Genomic DNA, 16,447 nt, shown 5'->3' with positions numbered 1-16,447 from the left:
ACTTGTTCCAGCAACGCCTGGAATGCTATGAAAACGGGCTACTAAAGTATCGTTCAACTTGAATGATGTTGAATAGGCGCGTTAACGAAAGAAATAAATGTGTTATGTGTACAGGGAGATCTATTTGAACTAACTATTTGCAGGCTGTCCCCCAAAGCTCTCGAAGGTGGTCCAACGTCTGACAGCAATTAAACCACCTGACCTGATCACACGTTTGCCAAGGTCAATTCGGGAACGGTCCTACTGGAAAGCAACTGAGTGGAAGCACTGGCTCTTGTACTACAGCCTGCCTTGCTGCATTCAAATCCTCCCACATCAGTACTGGAGCCATTTTGCCCTCCTCGTGGCAGCAGTGTTTACACTGCTGTCTGACAAGCTGACAGCTACTGACATTGCTTATGCTGGTATGCTTTATTCGAATTTTCTTGGATTGAAGTTTTACTTCTAAGAATTGCCAAGCATGAAAACGCATATGTGAGATTTAATTTCAGATTCTGTAATTTACAATATTTCATTCCTACTGCCTTACAGTATATCTTGACTTTTATTTCGCACAGAAAGCATGCTGCAGAGCTTTGTCGCAAGGGCTGAACGGATTTATGGACCCACCTTCATGACCTTCAATGTACATTTGTTGCTGCACCTTGGAAACAGTGTGAGGAACTTAGGACCGTTGTGGGCTCACTCAGCCTTCGTATTTGAAGGTGGTAATGGTGCCATCACGAGATGTGTAACAGCTGCGAAGGGTATCCCACGCCAAATCGTTGAACGTGTTGCGATGTCACAGCTGCTGACTGAGTATTTGATCACTAACCCACCGGAAGCACAAGTTTTGGGGCTGTGCCAGGACATGTTGGGCTACAAAAAAGTACAAAGGTCTGAGGTAGTTGACGGTGCACGAGTATTTGGTATACCTAAAGCTTCTGTAGTGCTATCTGCTGCTGAAATCAATGCCCTTGACAGGGGTTGTGATGGCTGGGTGGACGTTGTCGAGTACTTCCGCTTTGGTTACCTTGGCACAATATCTTGGAGTACACAATACACAAGGGCAGTACGGAAGGACAGCAGTGTGTTTCAATGCCAACGAGGTAACTACTTTGTTACTGACCGCATTTTCAAAGTGTCAAGACGTTGCGGAGGGGCAACACTCGTGCTACTTTGCAGAGCTTTAGTTGATATGGACAGTTCACGGAAATTTCCGGCTCATATCATGGAATGTTTTGTTTCTCTTGCACGACCTGTCACTGCAGTTTCAGTGTCATCACTTGCAAGGCCGTGTGTATTGATGAACTTTCCAGATGAAGAAATGCAGTGTGTTTCTGCAGTTCCAAACCTTGTTGAAAGGGATTAAGCCTTTTTTGTCTATAAATTTTAGGGGACAGGGCTAAGCACGTATTCATGACGGTATTCATGAGTTGTTGCAATTGATGTTGTAATACTTTCTAAGTTATGCTGTGTGTTATGTTGCCTTTCAGTTTCAGAACGTGAGTTGAGTCGTGTTCCCTTTGAGGAGAGCATTTTACTCAGATTTACATAATTGTGTACAAGAAGGTGCAATGTTGTTATTGATCTCGTTGCTTCTGCATCTCAAAATTGGCATTGCATGATAGCTGGAAGCCATTTTCTCTATTTTAGAAGTGACGTTCTTGTGTTCAGAATAAAACTATTGACGTGCTTTTCTTGTGTATTTTTGGTTAAACCTAATGCAAATCCCACATAATAAATGGGAATTGAATGTGCTCATTTGCGGGTTATTTTATTTAAGCAGAATAAAAAATTTGAGCAAATTTATCAATTTAGTTTTCGGCATTTCCAGCTTGAGCCATCAACACCAATTACTACTGGTCATAAAAAAAACATGTTCATATAAAATGCCAAAGAAATTTCTCAAATATTGCTTCAAGCAAACAATCGCCTTCCTCTATCAAGGCTAATTATTTCAAAGTTCTTGCGAAGTTTACAGTGCTGTGGTGTGGCTTTGGGAGATACCCTCCAGGCCCCACAATCCAGAAGCACACATGGTGAAAGAATGCAGTCATGATTCCAGGATACCAAGAAACAATCAAGAAATGCTTGTGAAGGCAGACAAGCAACTAGCCTAGTGTAAATAAAGTGAGTTACTAGGGGCTTAATATGATCCTGGGATGAGATGGCAACGGAAGTAGATAGTGGAAACTCAAAAAATGCTTATGTACAGTCGTGGAGAATTGAAAACACAAAAATGTTAACCAGAACACGTAAAATCAAAGAATTTGGTTCATGGTGCTGACAATGACAGGGTTGTATATTTAGAGCATCACGTGGCGTTCCAAATATACCACGTTTAAAAATTCTGGTGCTGTTATGGGGTAATGCAACAATGACTCAGACGGAAGTTGCGCTGCTTGTGTGCTCCCATTCACATTTGTGCGTTTGTAATTCATTTGTCCGGGACTACATTATAAGACCACTAAAATAAATGTGAACCTAAACGTGCACTTTGAGTGGTGCGCAATTATTCTTGCAGTGCCATCTTGCATTCCAGTTTTGAGATAGGTGCCAGATGCTTTGCAAGAAAAACAATATGCTCCTAAAGTGGTGCGCTCAAAACAGTGGGAGCAGAATTGTGGCCTTCGCAGCTTATGTGCTTGGAAATTTACCTGTATCCCAGCAGGGAAGTGATTGACAACTCACGTTGGTTGACCTTCTTTAGAAGAGTTATTTCTGTTTTAAGAATAAATGTCTCTTTTATGAGCCATTTTTTGCAGCTAGGTACCAATAAGTGGCACCACATTGCAGGAACTGCGGGTAGCCGCACATCTTAAGTGAAACTACTGACACTTCCGTGTACCATAGCATAAGCGTAGCCATTTGGTGCATCATCATGTCTTCCCCACCCCCTTTTATTTTTGAGTTTTTGACAGCACTGCTTTCGAAACCCTGTACAAAAATGCATTGTCGCTCAGCATTCCACTGACTCCGAGGTCTAGTACACAAATAACCCAGGCAGTTGAGGAGGATACAATACTAACGATGGAGTCCTAATGAAGCTTAAGCGTGCAAAAAAGAGCTCAGTACAAGTCATGTAGCATGAAATACCTAATAACTTCTAGAAGTATGAGATTGAAACGAGAATATGTAGTGTGCCACAATATTTACCTCTAAAATTTAAAACTGCAAGTGCCAACTTCTCACATCAAAAGTTATTTGTGTACGTTTATTTCTTTGCTTGTGTACTCATTTGGGGGAAATGTTGGCTTAAATTGTCTACAGTGGGATAAATAAGATTTCATTCTTCAAATTTTACTCTTCACATGAGAAGCAAACTTTCATAGCCCGCACATGCATTGGGAATTTTATTGCGTCCTATCACACATTAAAATTAAAGCACTTAATTAATCAGTCTTCTATTTCTTAATTGCAACGCTTAGGCCGGCATTGGCCTGAGCGACGGATTATCACATTGCAACTGATTTGATGAAAGCCAGTCGCTCATAATCTTCTGTTTAGCTGCCCGGCCGAGTTTCACAATTAGGTGCCCCCTGCAGTTGTCTTTCTCCCCAGTGCAGTCCGACATAGCGCGGAAGCGCCCAATATATAGCGGCCCCGTATGAGCTCAAACAAGTATGCTCTGACCCCAGTAAAGCCGCCGATCTAAACCCGTTTGCCGAACCAGTCCTGTCCGCGGTCGAGCAGGCCTGATTTGCACGTGTATACGGAGCCAAACAGGGCCCCGTTAGGCCTGTATGATCGACATACTGGGCCCCGCTAGGCCTGTATGATCGTCATACAGGGCCTCGTTAGGCCTGTATGATCGTCATACAGGGCCCCGTTAGGCCTGTATGGTCGACCATACAGGGCCCCGTTAGGCCTGTATGGTCGACATACAGGGCCCTGTTAGGCCTGTATGATCGTCATACCGGGCCCTGTTAGGCCTGTCTGATGCACAAACAGGGCCCGGTTAGACCTGTATAATTCTCAAACGGGCCTGGTTTAAACCCGTGTAACCTGTACGGCCGTCAGACTGGTCCGGTACGAACCCGTTTGATTTTGAACAGGATTTTTCAATAGGGTTGCAAGCAAAAAAGAAAAAGACCCGTGAACACACGATCGCGAAGTCCTGCGTGTCTGTCCTGCGTGTCTAAATCTAAGAGGCGAAGATCAGAGCAGGAGTATTTGACAGTTTTAATTCTGTCTGGGCAAAACTTTAGTGCCAACTGCCGTTTCGTCTGGGCGAAGCGCTAGATTCGATAAAGAAAAAACAAAACAAGCAACCCGGTTGTTTGTGCGATCGCATAAAAAGCAGCAGGGCACAAAGTGCAACCATCATGACAAGGTTGAAAGCAATCGTCACAAAATATGAGTACCAACATGTTCAAGGTGGGCGACAAGTGATTGTACTTATCGCGTATTCCCAGCGTGACTTAGGCCCAACTTTATGGGACATTAGGCTAAATTTCTATTTGTCACACTCCAGGAATTCATTCGTAATAAAGGTTGACTTTCACAGCGGCAGCCGATCACAGGGTGAACTGTGGATGCACGCTTGCGTAGCAACCGTTCACGCGACGATTTGCGAATGCTACACTGCGATTGCAAAACAGGACGGATGACAAAGTATTTAGGTAATATTACCTAGAACACTGTTGCAGCGTAAAACTTAATCAAACGACCCGGTTGAAGCACTTCGAAATGCACAGCGGCGGTCATCACAAGGGGACGCGAAATCCAACACAGGCACAGTTGAAGCACTTCTAACTTCGTTAAAACATACAGATCTAGGAGTGTGGTTGAATCACAGCGCAGCCGTCCCAGAAGGCGAAATCCAACGCACAATTGAAACACTTGCCGGTTGGCGCAAGCGAAAAGGGTGCACGCTTCGGTATTCACTGCCGGCCGGCCGCCGGGCCAATAGCGGGGAGTGTGTGCGCCGGCAGAACAGCCCCGCAACCCTTCGCCTTTCCCTCTCGCACTCCTCCTTTTCTCCCTTTCGTGGGTGATACATCGCCGAAACCGGAATACGCCCCCGCCGGTGGTCCCAGTGGACAGCCCCCGGCGGCGGCGGCGCGCGCTTTGCTTCGTCCATTCTCCTGCCACCAAGATTTCCACAGAGGGACAAACGAGGCGTGTTAAGCCGAACGTGATCACGAGGGGGTGTTAATGTAACTAACGGGCAAAATGCCACCAAACTTCAACAAACTCCCCCTCATAGCATCACCCCGTGCTTCGCACTTCCTCATACTCCCCTTCGGGGAAATGCGGGGGAATCTTTTTTACCACCACCCACCACATCAAGCAAAATTTACTTGAAATAATTTTTTTTTGAATTAGAAGCTAGAGTGCTGATGCACATAATGAGCCATCTCATGGAGTTTTACCTTGAGGACCTTGGGGCTTTTTTTTACGCCTTAAAGTTCGCAAAAATGTATTTTTTTGCATTTTTGCAAGCGCTCTGCCTGAAGAATACGCTCTTTAATCGACCTACATTATTTTAAATAGACACTCGAGCTCCATGTCAAAGTCACAGTCAAAGTCAAAGTGAGTATTATTTACATCGTCAAAAAGAACGATGCGGGTAGGCCTGGGCAAAAAGTGAAAAAAATCACTTGAGGGACGCCCGAGCCCCCCATGTACAAGGCATACAGCGAAATCGCACAGAGCGTATATGACATTATCTCTAATATTGCAAGAACAACACAATCGCAGATGAACTTACGAACAAAGCATAAAAAACACACAAAAACAAGCATAAAACCAAAGCAGGATCACCAAAGCATAAAACAAACTGGGAAAAGGCTCAATGCAGGTATGGTGAACGAGAGAGAATGGAAAATAAGTGAACACAACATTACAAATGAAATGATTAGATACATAATGCACTTCTAAGGGCAGCAGGTGAACTGTTTCGGGAATTACATCCTTTGACAATAATTTATTCAAAACAGAGGGCAAGGTGTTTCGGAGCATTGGGTGTCCGTACATTGTACGAGAGAAGTGAATGTGCCAAATTTCTTTTTTGCGAAACGAATATTCTGAGAGATTTTGTCTAAGACAGGGTATTTCAAGAAAACTAAGTTGGTTGTGTCGGATACATCCCTTATATTTTAAGGCTAAATGATATTCGTACATAGTATTAATCGGTGATATGTGGAAACGAGTAAACAGTTCTTCTGTGTGAGGAAGGTAGTGTACGTTTGCAATATAGCGGACGGCTTTCTTCTGAAGCATGTATATTTTATTAATGTTTGTTTTTGTGGTGGTACCCCAAACCAAGAAACAGTAATTTAGGTGCGATACAAAAAGTGCATTATAAATTATTAATTTTATATGCGTTGGCAGAGAATACCGAAATTTCGCGAGAATTCCGGTGCACTTTGCCAAATTCCCCAATATGAATTGAATCTCAGCGTCCCAACTCATGGTCTTATTAAAAATACTCCCAAGATCTTGACGGTATCTACAAACTGTACCTGTGAATTACCTATGTATATACCCATATAGGGTGGAGTGGAAAATTGTCTTGTACTGAAAAGAATGGCTTTCGTCTTTTTTGTGTTTATAAGTGATGAGTTTGCTTCACTCCAAACCTTAACTTTAGCGAGAACATTGTTTATAAGAGGAACCAAAGATTTGGTGGATCTACCTGTGAAAAACAAACTTGCATCGTCTGCATAAATTACAAACATCGGCTTACTGTCAATGCACGATGGGAATATTCTGACTAAAGCTTTGTGGTGGCTTTGCGAAAGAGGCCTGAAAAAACGCCGTTTCTTGCGCTTTTACTTCGCTCATACAACGCCAAAAAGTCTTACACGGCTTTAGTCATGGTCCCACATCAAAAACAAATGCAAGCGGGGTGTTCTAAAATATTTGTCATTCTAAATAATTTCATTCTCTATTTAAAACTTCTTATCTGCAACCACATTTTGCGCATTTGCAGAAATTTCAAGGAGCCCTCAGACGACGTAAAAGTTTTTTTCAACGAAAATACTTCGTGCAGATCTCCTACGCCTATCAGCAAGTAGCAAAAATTCTCAATGAAATTGGCGGTGGCCGATTTTTGGGCCGGGACGTTTCGCGGGGAATGACCCAGTAGTATTATGAAGCTTTGTTTTTTTTATGTGAAGACTTTGGTGCGTGAACGTAAAGCACAGAACTGAAAAACCTCTCTGCGAATAAAAAAGGAATGCCACCAAGGCTCAATGTTTCACAGTTTTCACAGCATTATAACCTCCAAAGATGCCTTCATACAAATACAGTAGCCTACCGCTACTTGGAATTATTACGAAATCAACAATATTTATGCAATCACTACGACAGCAAATGGCGGTTATGAGTTGAACTGAAGGAACTGAGATAGAGACAAGTGTAATACAAACCTGTAAAAAGGCAGAATACACCGCGGGCATGGACATCCACAGAACTTGAAGATTAAGTTAAGCCATGTGTGATTGAGCTAAAGGCGACGGCAAAAAGTAAAGGCGGGAGCAGTTGCAACAAATGACAATTCTACACTCACGTCAAGCGGCACAAGCAATTCGAAGTCTCAAGGGCCAATCTAAAGCAGGGACAAACAAGTTTTATATCCCCTGAAACCTACTACAAGATGGCGCGACATCCCTGCACCTCCCACATCACTGCAGACAGCCATCTCGGTGAAAATCTGCAGCGTTGCGAGATTTTACCTGCTGTCGTGACGTGTTCCAATGCTGGGTCTTTCCAAGTCAAACATCCAAGCGTATGGTGCTTGACACTCTCTAACCTTTCGAGAAAAATTAATTGTTGATGTGAAGGTTCGCTTGGCCTTGCAGGAGTTTGACACGTGGACATGGAACTCGGGAGAAAGGGAACAGAATGAGTTGTATTTTGTACACTTCAATGGCGAACGGTGAAAGGGAACCTCAGCACCAAACAAGAACACAAGAGTCAAAGTGCAGTCCCCAAATACCAGTTCAAGTGAAGAGAAAAACGGAAATGCTCTGACCGACTTGAGAAGCATCGTTCAGCGATGTGTGCCCCGGGTCATCTTTGGTCCAGGTTGCAGCACAGCATTGACCCCCGAATGCAAGTGCTGCTCGGACAAAGCAGCACAGGCAGCAGCACGCCGTGCGTGGCAGGTGCGGTGATCCATCCTGGGCCGTGTCCACAAACAGTGGCCAGGTGTGGAACCGAGCCCGGTCGTCTGCAAGTCAACTCGCTTGTCTGGAACCACTGGTAAACAGGATCTGCGGGCCCATCTCCAGTGCGCGTTAGCTCGCCTGCTTCAGAGTACTCTGGTTCCGCGATCCGCCTCCACCCGAACCTTGTTCCACATCACTGCTTGAGCACCTCCTCCTTAACTGATGTTGACAAGCTGTAATACAGTGCATACGAAATATAAAGAGAGGGAAGATTAAGGGCTTAATAGGACTTGGTTGCTGGCTAGTTGATTCTTGGCTCACAAAGACTGCGCAAAACACGAGGGTGACCGGACGAGCGCTGTCATGTCACCCTAGTCTTCATCCTCGTCTTTCGTGCAGTCTTATTCCTTAGACTGAGGTTGAAGCATGTCTACTTGTGCAACGCTGGTCTGCCCGCATGAGTAGTGCCCAAGTGACAAACATGTCTGGCAGAGACAATAACGATGCAAACAAGCGACTCACTAATTACAGAAAGTGCAAACTAAGTGCGTGATCAGCACATGTAATATTTTGCAAAGCTTTATGTCGGGCTAGTTTCCGTAGCATGCCTTTGAAGGTAAGTTGTTCTTATGATCGCAGAGATGGGCACAGGGAAAAAACGCACACTTCCACGAGAAGACGGCGCCGTCTTCTCGTGAAATTGTGCGTAGTTTCCTGTGTCCGTCTCTGTGATCATAAAGAGTGCAACTTACCTTCAAGAATATTTCGCAGCATGTTCCAGGCTTCTTTTGATGCCTATATCAAAAGATTCATTTTGCAAAGGCGGTCTTATTTCTTTACCTGTAAATATCGCGCAAACGTGACAAAACAAGCATGGGCGTCCGGAAGGGGGTTCAAGAGGGAACAACTGCTCTCCCCCTGGAGATTCGGATATTTTTATGCACTACAGAAAAGCTGCACAGCTTTGTTGGCCCATAATTAAAATAACTTTGCCCTGAAGGACGAAAGAAAGTAAAGAACGACACCGACGTTCTCTCCTTTGCCCCGTCCTTTAGCGCAAAGTTTTTTTAAAATTATGTACGTGAACCAACTAGCCCAACAATCCACGCTACTGAAACGATTAGCATAATCAGGTGTTGCGTATCCGTATGGAACGCCCTTCAGGACTGCGGTTAACATTGTACCTTAGACACTGACAGGCATTGCCGGTCATGTGACGACCATGAAACAGACTGCCTATTCTGGCTATTGAAGATACCGAACAATTCAGAAAGGTTTGACGTCTTTTTAGGGGCGAAGCTCCTTAAGGCGTGGGTCTGTCCATCCTTGACGTATGTATGTAGCCACCTGTAGTTTAGTTCTTGGATTGTTTACGAGATGGCGGTACTTGTATATGATGAAAAGATGCGCTTGGATTGTTTACTAGATGGCGTGGCTACCTCTAGTTTAGTTCTTGGATTGTTTACTAGATGGCGGGGAGCGTTGTAATAAAATCCGTTCGCTGTTGGCGCGCGCTCGGAGTCGCCCAATGGATAAGGCGGAAGATGTGCGAGCCCGCGAGGCAGAAGCGCTCCGTGAAGCTGCGCGACGCCACCGCCAAGATCCTGCCGTACGAGAGCGGGAGGCCGAAGCGTGTCGTCTGGCTGCGCGACGACGCCGCCAAGATCCCAGCGTTCGAGAACGAGAGGCCCAAGCGTCACGGCAACGGCGCGAGGACCCTGCTGTACGCGAAGCGGCACGGCTGCGGCGCGAAGAGGATCTCCAAACGTCAGAGAACGGGAAGCGGCGAGAAAGCGCGCGTATTGGCAGGCAGACCCCGATGCAGTGAGAGCTTGTGAGGCGTCTGCAAAACGCATCAGGCGAGCTCAGCCCCAAGGTGCCGACGCGCGGTTTAAGCGAGACTTTCTAGACGTTACTTTCGGACACAGATGTAGTGGGCGAACTTTCACTGAAGAGTCACGGTTTTACCGATGATTTCCCCTCAGGAGCTTCGCCCACTCATCATCATTCACCCAGTGGATATGCTGTGAATTTTTTTTAGTTTTTTTCTAAACTCCGGATTAATGCAGTCTTTCCGCAAGACCTTCCGTTTTTGAACAGATTTGCAGCTATATCTAGCAAAAATCTTCACAGCTACATTTAGAAGTGAGAGTGCAACATCCTCCCGTGCCTTCCCATCACCTTGTACACCCTTTCCTTCGAAATTGCGAAATGTCGGGACCAACCAAATTCCGAAAGAAAACCTATAAATCAACCCCTCAAAACGCTTGTACGCCTGTACTGCATTGATATTCAGGGAGGCCAGTAATTTGTTTGTGTGAGCCATTTCAACAGACTTCATCACACATGTCATCTCGCAATTCGCCCAGAAAAACCCGGGGCGTCTGCAGCTGCTCTTCAAGGAAGATTGACGGAGTGCAGTTGTATGTATGTTAACGTATTGTGCTGTGTGCTGGTGATCAGTTTGCGTGAGTCGAGAACCCTCACGCAGCGAGACTGACCACTCTTCTTTACAAAGTGGCAGTAACTTTTCGAATTTTTTTATTAACTTTTTTTTTGTTCGCTTATAAAATCCAACGTATATTCTCCAAATTTGGTTCTGATTCGCTTTTTGTAATTTTTGTATCCCCAAATAGCGCCTTTTTGGTGCTATTCACGTACCCCCCCCACGCTAAAGGTTGCCCCCCCCCCCCCCCCCCCCTTGCAAACGGTTCTGCGGATGCCCTTGAATGCAAGTGAATATGCGGTGTTTCCGCCGCCCCATCGTAAGCTCACCACGCAAGAAGCGGTAACGCTGCGACAGCTACAAGCGCACACGGTTGGGACACCAGTGATAGCCAAGCACTTATGCCCGAAAGTGTATCCCAGTGACGTGTTTGCGGTGTGTGAGAAGGACAGAGCCACGATGGCTCACATCCTGTGGAACTGTAACGTATAAGAAGGTACTACAGAGACGTTACCACCGCACCTGGCCGATGCGGTAGTTAGCAAGGACTACGACGCCCAGCGTAAGGCCGTCCAGCAAGTATTGGAAGCCCTCGAGCGGAAGCGGCCGAAAGCACTGTCTCCTCGGGGGCTGGGTGCGAATAGGTAGCTGATGGCAAGGGACCGTCCAGCGCGACGTTAGGCCGCGTCATTTCTGGCGGACAAATAAAGACGTTTTCTCCCTCTCTCTATTCATATTGGCTTTTCCACATAAAAAGGACACCAAACGGTCACAAAAAGTTTGCCAATACGGGCAGACCCGAGTGTCAAGAATAAAACTGCACAAAAGGGTTGAAGAAAGAACAAAGGATTGAAAACGATTAACACCGCCCATGTATTGCCTTTTTTGTAGTTCGGTTTGCTATTTCTCGTCAGAGAAGAGAACTACAGAGCGAAAAAGGGGAACAACTTGACACACCTTTGAATAGCCCACCGTTGCAAACTAGCACCGTGTATTACAGGGTTGTACCGCTCCGTCCAACGGTCAAATTTTAGATGCGACTGCATCTCATTCACTCGCCTTGTCCCTCCATACGGCGTTGTTGTCCGTCCTCAACCCTCCCCCATTCTCCTCGCCGCGGGAGCTGCGCTCTACGCCGCCCACACCCTCTCCTCTCCGATAGCCAACACTCTCTCGTGAGGGGCATTGAATTAGATTCGAGTGGCTTGGCTTGGCTTGGATTGGATTTGGATTGGATTGAATTAAAGTGGATTGTGTTGGATTGTGTTGCGTCACAGCCGCGCCACGTTGCGTCATAGCCGCGGCAGGGGGTTCACGGCACGTTTCACGCGATGGGAGAATCAACCTAACGGAAACAACAACGGAACCCCCTATGCGTCGCATCTACACAGGGGTTCCCGCGAGGGGAGGTGGGAGTAATTTTTTTTTTGCGACCGACGGTGCAAAATGCCGCCGTGAGAAAGTGAACAGTACAGTAGCGCTAGAGACCAGCTTGACGTGAGCTAATGCATGAGGGCAAACCGAGGGTGTGCTAAAGAATATCGACGGGATGAACAAGCCGAGCTTCACGAGTTGGGCGCATGTCGCGACCACGACGCATATCGCGGCCCGAAGACCGCGAGGAGGAAGGTCACGACAGCGGCAGCCGGTCTCGCGAACGCCATAGCTGCGAAGCGCACTGCACGTAATTAGCAATCTCGGGTAGGGGGGGGGGGAAGAGATTTCACAACACCTACGAGGCGCCAGCCCGCAAGCAAACAAGCACAACATACGTAACTTTTTCGCATTTGCTGGGAAAGCTAACCGAGACAACTATTTTGCTTGGTATTATCAGCAGCGACAGTACTCACGAGCAAAAATATGATGACAGTCTTTTTTCCGGCTTCGCATTCAGCAGCCGTAGTATGTCGTCGACTTGCCGAACTGATGAACTCTAGTAGACGACTTCAGGCGGTGCGCAGTGAATTCCACACAGCAAATTTCATACCGCTGCCACGTGGTTTCCTTCTCGCAGCAGTTTCAATACGTGAATTCGCCACAAATGCGTCAACTCGCACCGCTGCCTTCGCGCCACTCACTGACTGAATCCACTTGGCTCGCAGTGGATTATATTGATTCGCATTGTCTAGAATATTTGCATTTGTATTCCTGTAAGTGGGTTTTAAAGCAAACGCTACACAAAAAACCTTGTTCTGGCACAAACGTTTTATATGTCTACGTTGTACGTAATGTACATGGTTTTTATTTTATGAACACTAATCAGTCACGTGACTACTTTGCGGATTTTTTAAACGCGCTAAAAGAGACGACGCCCGCACACAGCTTCAAATATATAATAACTGTGGGCAAAATGCATTCATTGTATACGTAGAAGGATTATCTCCGTAATAAACGGTTTTTTTTTAAATAAAAGCAACTACAAATAAGGATTTGAATGACTAACACTTGTATTCTGCTTTTTGTTCGGTCAGCTTGGTGTGAATTTACGCAACATTTCAACACAGAGTTCCGAACGCACGCAAGTGCGATGCTTTACATCTATATATACTTCATGTACAAAATTACTAGTGGCACATGAAGCCCTAAACATATTGCCTAATTGATAATACGCGAATGAGAATTACATCTGCCGTATAGTAGGCTTTGTTGCACGACAACGAAGCTGTGCAAGAAAGCAGGCACGCAATATCGTGCTTAAACATTCTGAATTGCAGGGCGGCAGAATTCAGACGTAAAAGCTAGTTACGAACACGTCACGCGTCCTAATATTCTCCCGCCTGTTTTGAAGGGTTCCTGTGGAGGCCATTTACTTGCGTGGCAATACACATTACGAAGCATAGCTTTATTCATGTTTTTATTCGCAGAGCATTATCCGGTGCACAGTTACCACTATTTTTAACGTAGAAAGCAGGCGACCCATTAAAATTATATACAGAAGCAATGTCACTCGTACTTGCTGCTTATTTCATAAACTTGGAATAGCTTACAATAAAGACTTCAGTTCCCATATACCCATTCAGTATATTGTGTTATTGTTACCTGTGGTTTCTACGCGATGTTGAAATATTTGCTATTCTTTGCGCGCTTAGAATTTCGTCCTACGATCAAGACGACCGGCTCTGGGCCATCCAGCCAGCCCGAGAGGCAGCGGCTCGACAGGATCGGGACGTTCCCTCGAAGGCGACCTAGGCCCGGTCGACGGGCGTGACGCGAGCCACGGCTCACGTCGCGTCGGTTTTTCAGGCTATATAAACGTCAAGGACCCGCTGCCCGGTAATCTTTTCCCCGGTGTTGTCTATCACATGCCCTGCGCCGATTGTAACCATGTTTACAAGATTATTGTTAGGCCTCGCGGCGGACTGATGGTCGGCTAGACCAACCCAACGGAACTCATGCGCGCCATTATACGGGCGGCTGGAATTGAAGCGAGCGAGTCGGCGGAGGACATGACATGCCCCAACGTTGCGCAGAACATTGTGGTGGTGAGCACTTCGGACGAGGAACGAGCCATGCGCTATGCCCAGATCCGAGCCATTACCATGTCAGACCAGATTTTCGAAGTGTTTGCGTATCACGCGGCACCGGAGAACACGGCCAAGGGTGACATCAAGAACATCTCCGTCACCGATACGGAGATGTTCTTCAACACGGAGATGTTCTTCAAACAACTTCAACACCACGGCGATTGATGCCCACCGCATTGGCAAGTCGGAGGCCGTCATCGTACTATTTCAAGGCAACAAGGTACCGTCTTACATCAAGTATGGAATGGTGCTGGTGAGGTGCTACCTATACCGGCAACATCGTGAAGTCTGCAGAACGTGTGGGCAGGTGGGCCACCGTAAGGACGTATGCCCGCACCCAAACGCCAGGGTCTGCTTCGCCTGCTGCAAGTCGAACCCGGGACAAAATCACGCCGAAGAATGCAAGCCGCGCTGCAAGCTATGCGGCGGCCCACACCCAACGGGCATGGCGAATTGCAAGAACAAGTTCAAGACGCCGTCTGGTGAAGAAACGGCAATGGGATCACAAGAACGAGGCAGCAGCAGAGGCAGCAAAGCCAGCGCCTACAAAGGTCAGATTCTCCAGAAAGGACGATTTCCCAGCACTCGTTCCTGGAAACCACCGCAGCCGCAGCAGGAGCCTCGTGGCGAGCCGCGATAGGCGGAGGAGCAAGTCGCGCGATGGCGTGACGTCATGGACATCGGTCGCGGCAGCTGGCGCCGGCGGAGCCAAGAAAATGGCAGCGCCGACTGCGAGCAGCGGAGCCAACAACCGCTCCCGCTCTAAAACGCCGCAAGTCAGGAAGGACACACACAAGTCCAAAAATCAACTACTTAGAGAGATGGTGCAAAAGCAACAAGACGAAATTGCACGACTCAACCACAAACTAAATGAAATATTCAAGCAAATGGCGAACGCAAACGTGGGCCTGGCCCCGAACGTCAAGACACCCCAATGGACTCAGGGCAAGGTACCCATACCTCTCACCCTGACGCCGGGGCACCTACAACAGCAACAGGAGAAGCCCACCCAGCCCCAGGAGGACAAGGAAGAGGAATCTCAGGGCAACACTGACATGGACGATGCAGACAGGGGGTCAACCGTCTCATCTATATCATCACGCACAGTAAGCAAAGCAAGAACCCCGGGCAGAATAAGCATCACGGTTCGCATCCGCCGCAGCACTGAAAGAATAGAGAGAATCGAGAAGCGCATGGACACGTTCGAGCACCGGGTGAATACAAGACTCGACAGAATCGAGAGGGAACTATATGCCCTCCAACCATTCCTATACAGAAAGCTGGGTCGCGATGATGAAGCGCCGATTCGAAGCCACGGTAACAACTGCACGCCACAACCAACATGGCAACAACAACCAAAGCAAGCCTGAAGATTTGGCACTGGAATGCCAATAGCTTCCAGTGCCGAAAGTCGGTGCTACAGCAACACCTGCTGGGCCTCGAGTCACCTCCCGACATCATCATGGTCCAGGAAACGCACACTGAAAACGCACCAACCCTACCCGGCTACCGCACGCCCGCCAGTCCCCCCAGCGCCCGCGAATGCGGCAAGGGAGCAGCGCAAGGGGTCTGCACTTTCATCCGCAAAGGGATCACCTTCATCAAGCACGAACACTTTCTCGGCCGCAGCAGCTCCATCGAACACTGCGCAACCGAGGTGGTGATCGGCAAGAAGCGAAAGGAGACGTTACTCCTAGACAACACCTACAGCAACCCGACACATAGACAGCAAAAGTTCAAGGCTCTACTATACAAGGCCCTGAACACGGCATCCCCAAACGACACTGTCATCGTATGTGGGGACTTTAACACACAACACGAGGAGCTCGGCTACAAGATTACAGCAGCCAAGGGAAGGGATCTGCTGGACGATGCGGCTGACGCGGGCTACATCCTGCTCACCGACCGGTCCAACCCCACCCGCATCGGCACATCGGTGGCCAGGGACACCAACCTGAATCTTACATTCGTGCGCCTGCCAGACGCAAGACCCGTACAGTGGTAGAACACGGGCTACAACCTGGGCAGCGATCACCACATAATTGAGGTGACGATACCAACCCTTACAAAGGATGGGATCGGCTACCAGAAAATCAAGCACAAGCTCACCGATTGGCACCAGTTTCGCCAAACGAACCTGGGCAAGATCCCTGACATTGAAGCATGGACCGAGGGGCTGGTAATGGCCGCATCGCAGGCAACCACAGAGGCGGAGACGGACGAGACCACCCACCGAATAGACCCCCGCCTCGCACACATGATCGAGGCGAGTCAGGCACTACAAAAGCGATGGAAGTGCCACCGGCACAACAGGAAACTCAGAAAGAGGATTGCCGAACTTGGACGCAGCATCGAAAAGTACAGCAGACAACTATGCG

This window comes from Haemaphysalis longicornis, unplaced genomic scaffold (assembly GCF_048455015.1).
Source record: "Haemaphysalis longicornis isolate Haplotype H1 unplaced genomic scaffold, Haemaphysalis longicornis Haplotype H1 scaffold_35, whole genome shotgun sequence".
Lineage (NCBI taxonomy): Eukaryota > Metazoa > Arthropoda > Arachnida > Ixodida > Ixodidae > Haemaphysalis > Haemaphysalis longicornis.
The sequence above is the reverse complement of the archived record's forward strand: the minus strand, read 5'-3'. Positions refer to the sequence as shown.